Raw genomic sequence first — 13048 nt, forward strand, 5'->3', positions numbered from 1 at the left:
AAATATTGACTAGTCTTAAGACCACTGTTAGACATTGCACAAGAGAATTGTTGATTTTTCAAGTGCAATAGATACAAGCACAAATTTCTGAAACTGATAATTACTTCTAATGATATTGATATTATCTTTAGCACTTCCAGTTTATCATTAAGCAATTACATTTCAGAAATTCAACCATAAAATGCAGTAATGATGCATAAAGACACAACAAGATTTACCCTGAGAAAACCCTCTTCTAAGAGAAAACCCAACAACATTTTAGAGAAATTATTCAATTCAACAAGAGATACAATCTGATCTTTCCAATCAAAATAAAGTCAAACAGACCAGCAACAAAAACCAGGTCAAACCTGGTCAAACTATCAACAAGCCAAGTACTTGAAAGACAAATTCCCCTCAAAAGAGATCCCAACACATGATATATGTGCCCATAGCCTAAAGAATAGGAACTTGTGTAAGTGATTAAAATGATATTACAAATGACAGCTGAGTTTATACACAACTCAAAGGCACTTTCCTAAAGAGAGTTTATGAACCCACTACGATGACTAGGTCAGCAATAACTTTCTGGGTACAAAAATAATTGAGCGTTGACTAGGTTGGCTTTGAGCTAAACCTGGTAACACAATAATAACGATTACAAAGTGAGGTCAGCCTTGGCCTCAAGTAAAGCTTACAACATCATCTCAAAAATAATGTTAATAAAATTTTACCTCGACATGGGGCGTTTGTCGGGCGTTTTACGGGTAGTAGGATAATGATATACTGCAATGTCCATTTATCTTCTAAGATTATTCTGCATATGGTAGAGGAACTCCAATTTTAAGGGCAGAAATCTGATATGTCCAATTAATCCAAAGTCTGAATATCCCTGGCTTGCTGGCCTTCCAACTTCAGATCTTATAAATTTTCATAATCTGTCGTTCTTAAAAGCCCAGGATCCTTTCAGGGACGATAAATTAGAGAGTGCCCCATGTCACTGGCAGGACCACCATGAGCAAAATTGTACGTGGCCATCATGATCGTTCATACAGAGATGTTGCAGGCATCCCAAGCCAAGGTGAACACGTGGGTATCTAGTAAGCATGGAGTTAAGTTTAAGCCCTAAGCTTTGACAGCTAAATCAGAAAATGTGGTCTTTGCCCATGTATAGGCAGATAAGAGGGTACCATTTTGGGAGGCTAAGTTGCTCCCAAGGAATTATAACGAAACCCTGTTTAAGGTCCTTGTCCAACGCACGTCGATAAAATCCCTTTTCAGTTCAAATTCAAAAATGATATTCAGTTTGCGGCAGTCGTTTTCCTAATTGAAGTAATCCAACATATAGTAATTCTGCAAAGGGTGTGTTCAATTTTTAGTCTCCCATAAATCCCATATAAGTACTGTTTTGCTTCTGAACCCAATACATGAATTTCACACGAATGAGATGCTTACACCTAAGAATTAATACAAAGAGAAAGTAAATAGGACTTACAAGCTCCATCCATATCCTCCGTTCTGGTGAAGTAGCGGTTGCCTGACTTGTCAATCCCAGCCAGGGTGCTGGATCGTAACCAGCCCATGATCCTTGACACCAGCTTCGCCGTGGCTTCTTCTACTCTCCACATCATACTGTTTGGCGAGAATCGAATATTTGCGAGTACGAAAAGCCCCAAGGGTGATTAATGATAGAATTGGAGGGTGTTGAATTTGCCAGGTGCTTCCTGAGATGGAAAAATCCGAAGTTTCTGTGGTTTCACGAATCATACCTTGAGGGCATGGTTGCCTCTTCAAAAACTGCCCAAGGCCGTTTCCCGTTCTCGAGCGATGCGAGCATGCCCACAATTATTATTATGCTCGTATGTAATCGGTTAATGAACGAAAATTAAAATATGGAATTTGGAAGCGAGCATGCCCACAATTATTATTATGCTCGTATGTAATCGGGTAATGAACGAAAATTAAAATATGGAATTTGGAAAAATAATTTATAGTATCGTGTTTTGCATCACCCACCATTTATATATGTATAAGATATCGAAATATTATTGTATTATTTAAATGTATGGATAAATATTATATAGGTATAGAAAGAAAGAAAGAAAATTATTTTAATGTTTGTGAGGCTAAAGATAATTTATGGGACAAAAAATAGTTTGTGGGGCAGATTGTTTCTTCATCTCTTTGAAGCCTCACAATAAAAGCTCACAACTTCTAGACAAACTCCTCGCTAAATAGATTATCCTAAGAGCTAGCTGTGAGAATATCTCGCATAAGCTTCCTTGTTGTATTTGAATGCCTCACATTCTAAAATGCAATGTTTTTATTTTTCCACTTTTTAGGAAGAACAAAAAATGCATACTCTTTCCTCCCACACTTCTTTACTTCTTCTGGCCTTTTCGACCCTTGTTTCACAACAGAGTTTGGTGAGAATTAGTCTTTATAACAAAATACCAACAATAGTTAGTATGGAATTTGTTATTGCAATGAGAGTAATAAAGATACATTTATAGTTTAGTGGATGTTTTCTATATATTAATTATAAAAAAATTGTAATTTTTAATAATTAAAAGATAAAAATAACAAATTATAATAGTAGTAATAATTATAAAAATTTATAGGTTAATAGGGATTATTTTGGGTGGTTGGGTGGAATGATTACTATCCTCCTCACCTACTTTCAAATCTCTACTAATGACATGATGACGTTTGATGCTTTGGTAATTATAGTTAATGACTTCGAGCCTAGGAAAAGCACCTATAAGTGAGTATAACTATGGGTTGGTATGGAACGAGCAACCTCACTCTTGCCTTCAAGCTCATATGGAGGTCGATTTCTTTCCTTGGAAAAAACAAATTATAAAAGTATATAACCTCTTAAATGGGGTGTTAGATAAGTAAGAGAAAGAATAAGCGGGATGCACATGGAAAGGACATATGAATAGTATCCCTACTTTGGTTGTGTATGAGGAGGAGGTAGGCAAAGGGGATGAGAAGGCGTGAAGTCATCGTAGCTCAACCTCCATGCTCAAACCTTAATGTCATTTACCCAAGCCAAGGGGAGGCCTTAATCAAGTGCATTATGGTAGGAGAGTGACCTAATATGAATGCATTGTTGAAGATTTATGATAGAGGAATGGGCACTCAAGAGCATAAGTAGGATTTGTCAACTCTATAAATATGTGGTTGTATGAAATAAAGGGTTCCAATTTATTTGTTGGTTAAAAAACCTAGGATACTTTTAATGACGATTTCATAAGTAGACACCCTCATGAAAATACTTGTTTGAGCTACAAACACTAACACTCCCTCTTAGCGAGGAAGGTATTCTCCACCACTCCAAGCTTATCTCAAAACTCGACAAACTTTCCCTTCACTAAGGGCTTGGTGAAAATGTTTGTCAACTATTCCTTTGTAAAAAAATATTGGAGCTTGATTGCTCCTTTTAGCACCTTGCCTCTCATGAAGTGGTATTTAATCTCAGTGTGCTTTTACATGTCGTGAAACACTAGATTCTTCGAGGTTTTGATACAAATCTGGTTATCATAGTGAATCATTGTTGGCTCAAGCTTTTGACCAAACAATCCTTTGAGTAGCTTGTGACTCCAAATGGCTTCATAACTAGCAAGATTGGATGCCATGTACTTCTCCTCAGTTGAAATCAATGCTACTAAAGTCTACTTCCTCCCAACTAGAAATTATTGGCCCCAAGCTAAAGCAACACCCAAAGGTGCTCTTCCAATCTATATCATTACCTATCAAGTTTGAATCTAAGTACCCTTGAACCTCACACCATCTCTACAAATGTGTTGCAATACATATCCTACTTTGCCCCATAAATATTTGAGCATGTGCTTCAATAAACTAGTGAACCTCCCTTGGTTCCACCAAGAATTGGCTAGGAGTGTTAATAGCAAAGTTAATGTCTAGTTGAGTGTTGATTAGATATATCAATGATCAAATCAACTGCCTATACTATATATGGTTTTCCAACTCTAAAACTGAAGAATCAATCTTCTTTAGGTTGGTCACCATTGGAGTGGGCATCTATTAGTTGTCCTCCATCCTTAATCTCTTTAGGATATCTAGTTTGTACTACCCCTGTCTAAGGAAGATCTTGTTTGGTTGCTGCAAATTCCCAGAAAGTGATGCATCGACCTGATATCCCTCATTTCAAACTCTAATGCTAGATCCGAATTACAACCTATAATTGATCTCTCTACACCTGTTTGAATGAGATCGTCCACATACAACACCAAAATGAGGGGATTAGATCCAATCAACAAGAAGTATAGGTTTGGATCCACCTCGCTCTTAGTGAAGCCTATGTTTTTCATATAGGAGTCGCTCCTGGCATACTAGGCCTTGGGTTCTTGTTTGAGTCGATACAGGGATTTCTTAAACCCACATACATATGTCTCTCTGTCATGGAATTCAAAACCCTATGGTTGCTTAGTATATACTTCTTCCTTAATGATGACAATGAGGAAGGTCGTACTCACATCCATTTGGTGGATGGTCCATCCCGTCTTAAAATTTATTGAAAGAACTTCTTGAATAGAGGAGTATCTAGCTACACGAGCAAAAGTCTCCTCGTAGTCTACTCCCTCTTTATGAGAGAACCCACAAGCTACAAATTTAGCCTTGTACTTCTCCAAACTACCATCTACTACATGCTTTATCTTACAAATCCACTTGGAAGACACAACTTACTTCCCATTTAGTCTAGACACAATCTCCGAAACATCATTCTTCATGATGGAGTTGTGCACCTCCACCATGACATCTCTCCACACCTATTGGTTAGTTGCTTTGTCAAAGCTAGAAGTCTTTGAGTCTATAATGTTGATAATCAAGTCTATGTACGTAAAAAAAATTCCGCAGAGGTCTTGTCTCCTTGAAAGTGGTCATGGGAGGTTCAACATGCTCCTGAGCATCTTGCAAGGTCTGATCTGCCCACTTGGACCTCCTGAGTGATGTCGAAGGAGTTTATTTCTCCTCTTGCACTGAAGGTTGGATATATCTACTACTGGAAGTATTTTCTCTTAACTCCTCCTTTGAATCATCCTCCTAAGTCCCCTCTATAACAACTAGTAGGTCCAAAGATTTCCAAAATTCCAAGTTCTCCTTGAATCGTTAATTTGTCGAGAAGACTCTACAAGCCTTCAAATCCTCAATGTATCCACTTAGGATGTCCCTCTCACCCAAGGGCTACAACTTTTTCCTCTTTTTCATAGGTATGTGGATGTAGGTTGGACAGCTAAATATCCTGAAATGTCTTATCTCAAATTTCTTTATTGTGGATGTTTCCTCTAGTGTCTTATCCTCCAGAATCTAGTGTGGACTCCTATTCTACAAATACACAGTTGTATTGCATGCCTCGGCCAATAAAACCATCTTTGAACTTTGATCCCTCTTGATCCCTACCTCCTTGTAGAAATTAATGAACTCATTAGAAGTATATTCACCCTCATTGTTTGTCCTCAAAACCTTGATATTCTTGTCTTTCATGTTCTCCACTTGAGATTTGAAAGCTCTAAAATGATTGATGACCTCACCCTTATTCTTTATGAAGTACATCTAGGCCTTCCTAGAGAAGTAACGTGTTATGAAACGAGCTCACAAAAATATAGAAAAGATAGATCAACGCCTTAGAATTCAGCCTCTTCGAGGGGGCAGCCTCCCTCACATTACACAAATGAATAATTCTTGGATGATACAAATGACTAAACCTCCCTTCTATATATAGGAGTCTAAGGGGTCACAATATAATCAAGTCGATATGACAGTAATAACACAAGGGTGCAACAATAACAATAGTGGGTTTCTATGAGGTACACTAATAACAATAGGGGGACAATAGGGGCATAATAATAACAATAAGGTCTACAATGACAATAGTAATGGGAGAATCACTAGTATTATAGGGACCTAACATGCCCCTCTCCTTCTGAAAAGCGTTGTGCTCAATGCTTGAGTAGTTTTGGATGCTTCTATATAAATTATCATCCTCCCATGTGGAATCTTAAACGGATAAGTTCTTGCACTTGATGAGATACTCTGAAATTGATCGATTTGGTAGCTGTCGAGTTCTTCTTTCTATGACTGCTTCTGATTCCAATATGATTTTTCCTTCCTTGTCAAGTTTGGCAATATTGTTTGAACTGGGAGCTCGTCACCTATAACCTTCTTTAAACATGAAACATGGAAAACTTGGTGCACTCGGGAAGCTGCAGGAAGCTCCAATTTGTATGCCATAGTACCAATCTTTTGCAACACCTTGTACGACCATAATACTTTGGTGATAATTTATTATCCTTCTTAGCTTGCTTGAGGGACATTTGTTTATATGGTTGTAGCCGTAGGAACACCCAGTCACCTACATCAAAACACATTTCGTTGTGATGTTGATTTGCCTGTTGTTTCATTCTATTCTGCGCCAACATGAGGTTATCCTTTAAGAGTTGGAGAACTTGTTGTTGATGCTCGATGTGATGTTCCACTGCTTGAACCTTAGAATTTTCTCTTAAATATGATGTGATGGATGGTGGATGATATCCATAAAGTGCCATAAATGGGGTCATTTTTGTTGCAGCATGGAAGGAATTGTTATACCACCATTCGACGAGAGGCAACCATTTGACCCATTGTGTCTGTTTATCAGATAGAAAGCAACAAAGATATCCTTCCAAACATTTGTTTACTATCTCAGTTTTCCCATCAAATTGAGGATGAAAGATGAGCTATGAGCTAACTGAGTACCGAGACAAGAAAATAATTTTGTCCAAAAAATTCTAGTGAAAATGGGATGTCTGTCACTTACAATAATCTTTGGGTTCCATGTAGCTTTTGAATTGTTTCCATAAATGCAGTAGAAACTGTACTGTCTTCGAATGGATACGATAATGCACAAAAGTGTGCATACTTGGTAAGTCTATCAACTACCACCATGATGACACTCTTTCCTTCAGACTTGGGTAAACCTGTGATAAAATGATCTAGGTGGATATTGGTGGCCACCTTCCAAGTCCAGCTGGACCCCCACCATTGTTCCTCTCAACATTTTCAGCTTCCTTAATTATAGCGCAATTTACTATTTTTAGCAGTTTTTCGGGTCCTAAACTTCCGGAGCCGTTTTGAGACCCTAAACGACGTTTTTTGGGAAATCTTGCTCCACGAATTTTTTGATAAAAAATCACCTTTTTTGTTGTAGTCCTCATAGATATCTTTCCAACGGGCTATCATGCGCGTAAAACGGAGATTGTATGCCAAAGTTACGACCCCAGGAAGTTGATGTACCAACTTACCCAAAAACGGGGCCCACAATTTGGCGTTTCATCTTCTAGGGTTAGGTTTTGGAATGTGAAGGGTTTTCCATTGTTTCTCAACAATAAATAGGCCCTCGAGCCTCATTGTAATATAGTTCGAAATAGTTCAGAGGCATGTAGCCGACACATCTCTTCTTAGAGATAAGCTACCATCGCCCTAGCTGGGTTATTTCTATCTGTAAGCATATTTCAGTATTCTCCATTAATGAAATGAAGTATTATTTCCGTTGCATCTCTGTTTTTATGGTTATCGCATCTCTGTATTTATGGTAATCTATTGCGTTCCTGCTTAAATCCGGATCAGTGGTATCAGAGCGGTCTGCTTTTTCTCTGTTTTTTCTTTGCATGTCCCCAACGAGGTCGGGATATAAGGAGTTAGGGCTTGAATTGGTCGAACCTTTGCAAGACCAGCCTCGCAAATCTCGACGACCTCCCATGGCGGATGAGAAGAAAGATGAGGGGGCAAGAGATCCTATCAGAATCTTGCTCGAAGAAGCCCTCGAGCGGCAAAGGAACGCAATGATGGATAGCTTTGCGCAGATCCTTCAGCGGTTACCCAGAGGCGACGCATCGGCTTCCAACAGCTACTCTGGAAACGCCACACCATTTAAGGTACAAGTTAATTTCGAAAACCCCATCTTCGAGTGTCAAATAGACGCAGATGCCGTAGATAAATGGTTAAATCTGCTAGATGGTTATTTTTCTGTTCATGAATTTTCATGTCGGGAAAGGATTGTTTTCGCTCTTCTCAAAGCAGCCCCCCACGTCAAGGACTGGTGGGAAACATACTGCGAGCAGAAGGATGAAAGTACAGGCTCACTGTTTCCAGCTGCACCCACTTGGAATGACTTCCGGGTTGCCATCAAGGAGCAGTACTACCCTGTCAGAAGCTATGAGGACAAATACATCAAATGGACCACACTGCGGTAGGGACGAGACCAAGATGTACCAGAGTTCACAAATATTTTTCATACCCTTCGCACACAGTTGGGTATCAAAGATTCTGAGCTGCATATGGTACTCAAATACCGCGGATGCCTACACAGATACATCCAGGAAGAGATGGAGTTCTTGAACATCTCCTCACTCGGCACAGCATACCAATACGCTGTCAAAATAGAGCAAAAGTTCAAACAGAAGAAGCGAGACTTTGGATCTGCAAATCCGAAGCCCAAAGGACAAAGCCAAGGCGGGATTGACCCAAGACAACCCCTCTAAGCTGCAAGAAAAGAACAACACCATGAAGCCGAAGAAGGACACAGGAAAGTGGTGTGAGTTCCACAAGAGTCCCACTCATAACACAAGTGAGTGTCGGACCAACCAGTTGCTGGTGGCCGAGTTGAAGGCTTCTGAATCAGATGCATGTTCCGACTCTGAGTCAGAACCTGACAAGGGGAATGACAAAGGGAAGCAGATCATTGATGCGGATCCCAACGTCACTGTTGCTACTACCAAGATCCAGAAAAATGAGCCCGAAGATCCAGAGGAGGGGGAACGTCTTTTCCACTCACAGATGTGGGTGAAGGGTTCGCCGCCGCAATTCATTGTCGACAGTGGCAGCCAAAAGAACCTCATTTCAGTAGAGGTCGTGAAGGGGTTGGGCCTACCAACTACACCACACCCACAACCGTACAGTATCGATTGGCTTCACGAAGGACAAGATCTCAAAGTTTGTCAGCAATGCCACCTTTCCTACAGCATCAAGCCCTTCACAGACGAGGTATTGTGTGATGTTACACCTTTGGATGTTTGTGATGTACTATTAGGCCAGCCATACTTGTGGAGGCGACATGCTGTGTATGAGTCAAGGCCTTGTGTCGTCATCATTTCTTTGGATAATTCATTATACAGGATACCAGAGGTAGCCCCACCTACCGCCACCTCTTTGATCAATGCTAAGAAAGGCAGCAAGCTCATCTCACAGACTAGGAAATTTATTTTCTGTCTGGTTCGCTCCCAAAGTAAGGGGAATATCGTTGCTACATCCATAACCCCCGCGAAGGGTTCCTCCACACAGCAGCAGCAACAGAGGGATACAGTCGTGACAGAACACAGGAACAACTTCTCCTTACCCGGAGGGGTACCACACAAGTTTCAGGTGGGCGACAAAGTTTGGTTACATTTGCAGAGGGAGCGCCTTACCAGAACCCATCAAAAACTCAGACCACTTCGACATGGTCCTTACACCAGTAACAAGGCTACGGGAAACAATGCTTTGAAGCACAGCATGCCGCCATTCCTTCACTTGCACCGAGTGTTCAATGTGGACTGTCTCCGACCATCCTCCCCACCATTTCTGGATAGATCAGAGATTGCAGAACAGCTCACCAGAGACCCAGGGAGGAACTCAACGCAATGGGGACCATTGCTTCCTAAGGGGGGAGGAATGATCCAGGTGGATATTGGTGGCCACCTGCCAAGTCCACCTGGACCCCCACCATTGTTCCTCTCAACATTTTCAGCTTCCTTAATTATAGCGCAGTTTACTATTTTTATCATTTTTTCGGGTCCTAAACTTCCGGAGCCGTTTTTAGGCCCTAAACGACGTTTTTTGGGAAATCTTTCTCCGCTATTTTTTTAATCAAAAATCGTCTTTTCTGTTGTAGTCCTCATAGAGATCTTTCCAATGGGCTATCATGCACGTAAAATGGAGATCGTATACCCCGGGAAGTTGATGTACCAACTTACCCAAAAACGGGGCCCACAATTTGGAGTTTCATCTTCTAGGGTTAGGTTTTGGAATGTGAAGGGTTTTCCATTGTTTCTCAACAATAAATAGGCCCTCGAGCCTCATTGTAATTTATGTTCGAAATAGTTCAAAGGCATGTAGCCGACACATCTCTTCTCAAAGATAAGCTACCATCGCCCTAGCTGGGTTATTTCTATTTGTAAGCATATTTCAGTATTCTCCATTAATGAAATGAAGTATTATTTCCACTGCATCTCTGCTTTTATGGTTATCGCGTCTCTGTATTTATGGTAATCTATTGCGTTCCTGCTTAAATCCAGATCATAAAATCCATTGAAACCTCCTCCTAACGTTGGCTTGGAATGGATAAAGGTTGTAATAGACCTAGGGTCTTAATTGTTTCAACTTTATTTTGTTGGCAAGCCAAACATTCCGCCACAAACTTTTGAATATCCGATTTAAGGCCATCCCAAAAAAATTCCTTCTTAACCCTGTGTTAAGTTTTTAAAAATCACGAATTCCCTCCTAAGGGAGAAGTGTGCAGTTCCATAAGAATCTTTTGTTTAAGTTGGGAATTCCTACATAGGTATAAGTGATCTTTGTACCATAACGAATCATTTTTCCAGCTAAATGTATTAAATGAACTGGGATCTTGTTGTAAATTTTGAATGAGTGCCCACACTTCTTCGTCATTCTTCCATTCATTCCTTGCTTCAATTATCCAATCTGGCTGGATAATAGAAATGACGCACAAAAATGCTCCCACATCCTCATCCTTTCTTGATAGTGCATCTGCCACAACATTTTGCTTCCATTTTTTGTAGATGATTTCAAAGTCATAGCCCAACATCTTTGTGACCCATTTTTGTTTCTCTTCAGAGGATAATATTTTTTCTAAAAAGTATTTAAGACTACCATGATCCGTTTTTACCTTGAAGTGTCTTCCCATTAGGTAGGGTCACCATTTCTTAAGTGCATGTAGTATTGCCAACATTTCCTTCTCATAAATAGCTTTGTGTAAATACTTTCCTTTCATTGGATGACTTTCAAAAGTAATGGGTCTTTCATCTTGCATTAAAACAACACCAATTCCATTTCGTGAAGCATCACATTCCATAATAAAGGTTTTTGTAAAGTCCGGCGTAGCTAAGACCGGTGCTTGGCACATTTCCTCTTTAAGATGTTCGAAGGCCTTTGTTGCTTCTGGAGTCCATGAAAATGCATCTTTCTTCAATAATGTTGTTAGAGGTGCTGCTATTCTCCCATAATTCTTAACAGACTTGCGATAATACCTTATCAACCCGAGAAATCCTCGCAGATGCTTTATGGATGTGGGGATTTTCCATTCCTTAATGGATTTAATTTTGCTAGGGTCTACCTTAACACCTTCATGAGATATAATATGACTAAGATATTCCACCTCTTGTACCCCAAAGAAACATTTGGAGCTTTTTGCATATAATTGTTTCTCCTCCAATAGTTTGAGCACCCTTTCAACATGTTGAACATGATCCTTCCAAGACTTGTTGTAGATTAGTACATCATCAAAAATTACTAACACAAATTTTCTAAGGAAGGGTTTGAAAATGGAATTCATCAAACCTTGAAATGTAGAAGGTGCATTGGTAAGGCCAAAAGGCACGACCAAAAATTCATAATGACCCTCATGAGTTCTAAATGTTGTTTTCAGAATGTCTTCAGTCTTCGTTCTCATTTGATGATATCTTGAACGAAGATCCATCTTGGTGAAGTAAGTTGATCCATGCAATTCATCCAATAATTCATCAATGATAGGAATGGGAAATTTATATTTAGTAGTGAGCTTGTTGAGCTCCCTATAATCTGGACACATGCACCATGATCCATCCTTCTTGTGCACCAATATTGTTGGAGCAGAGAAAGAACTTTGACTAGGTTGAATTACGCCAGCCTCTAGCATTTTCACAACCATACATTCAATTTCACTCTTTTGTGCATAGGGATATCTATACGGCCTGATGTTTGGAGGAACACTTCCTGGAATCAAATGAATAGCATGATCATGATCACGAATAGGTGGGAAGCCTTTGTGAGTCTCAAATACCTTGGAATGATTGTCCAAGGCTTTTTGGAGATCTCGAGAAATAGATGATTTCAATGTGGGAACCTCTAGCGAACATAATTGTGCAATTACACCTCATTGTTCCTTCTTTAGAAGCTTTGTCATACCATTAGAGCTGATTATCTTTCCTGGTTTCCCTGCAATACCCCTTAATTCAACTTCCTTTCCTTCCGCACAAAATTTCATGAAAATTTCTTGAAAATTAAAAGCTGTTGTACGCAAGGATTGTAGCCATTGGACTCCTAGTACAACATTAGCACCACCCATTGGAATGGAAAGCATTGGGCTATTCAATACATATTCTCCCATGGATAGCTTGATATTATGGCACTTTCCAGAGCAATTTATGGTTCCTCCACTTGCAACCATCACTTGACACTCTGGTGTTGGATATAGGATGCAATTCAATTCCTTGGCTGTCTTACAATGAATAAAATTATGGGTACTTCCCGAATCAATCAACACTATTACCTTTTTCTTCTTGATATGTCATTCTATCTTGATAGTTGGAGGAGTGGTAATTCCAGCCAATGCATTACATGACATGGTCGGATTCATTTCTTCTTTATCTAGGGTTTGTTCTTGGAGTATATCCTCTTCTTTTGACATTTCTTGTTCCTTTTCTCCCTCCTTTTCACAATCTATGTAGAATAATTTCTTCTTAACACACTTATGACCTTTAGTGTATTTGTTATCACAACTGTAACAAAGCCCTTTTACTATTTTTCTTCCAATTGTTATGGTGTCAACCTTCCAGGTTGTGGAAGGCTAGGGGCAACAACACTTCCATCTTTATAGTTGTGAGTGGTAGGCTTCCTATTTACCATAATTTTGCTTTCCATTTTTCTTGCTAACCTAAATGCCTTCTCCAAGGAATCAGGTTCCCAAAGGCGAACCTCATGTTGGATATTATCCTTTCAAGTCCCTATGAACACATTAATCCTATGCTCC

The 13048-nt window shown here is 39.6% G+C and overlaps 1 long non-coding RNA gene across 1 annotated transcript in view; it reads right to left on the reverse strand.

The window, feature by feature from the left end:
• Nucleotides 1–1858, reverse strand: part of LOC149249364 (uncharacterized) — a 38148-nt gene extending 36290 nt beyond the window's left edge. Inside the window, exon 1 of the long non-coding RNA XR_016265845.1 lies at nucleotides 1475–1858. This is a non-coding gene — a long non-coding RNA (uncharacterized LOC149249364). The remainder of the gene's footprint in view (nucleotides 1–1474) is intronic.
• Between the last annotated feature and the right edge of the window lie 11190 nt (nucleotides 1859–13048).

This window comes from Pinus tabuliformis, chromosome 7 (genome assembly GCF_031772625.1).
Source record: "Pinus tabuliformis cultivar Carrire ecotype Pingquan chromosome 7, CPIR1, whole genome shotgun sequence".
Classification (NCBI taxonomy): Eukaryota; Viridiplantae; Streptophyta; class Pinopsida; order Pinales; family Pinaceae; genus Pinus; species Pinus tabuliformis.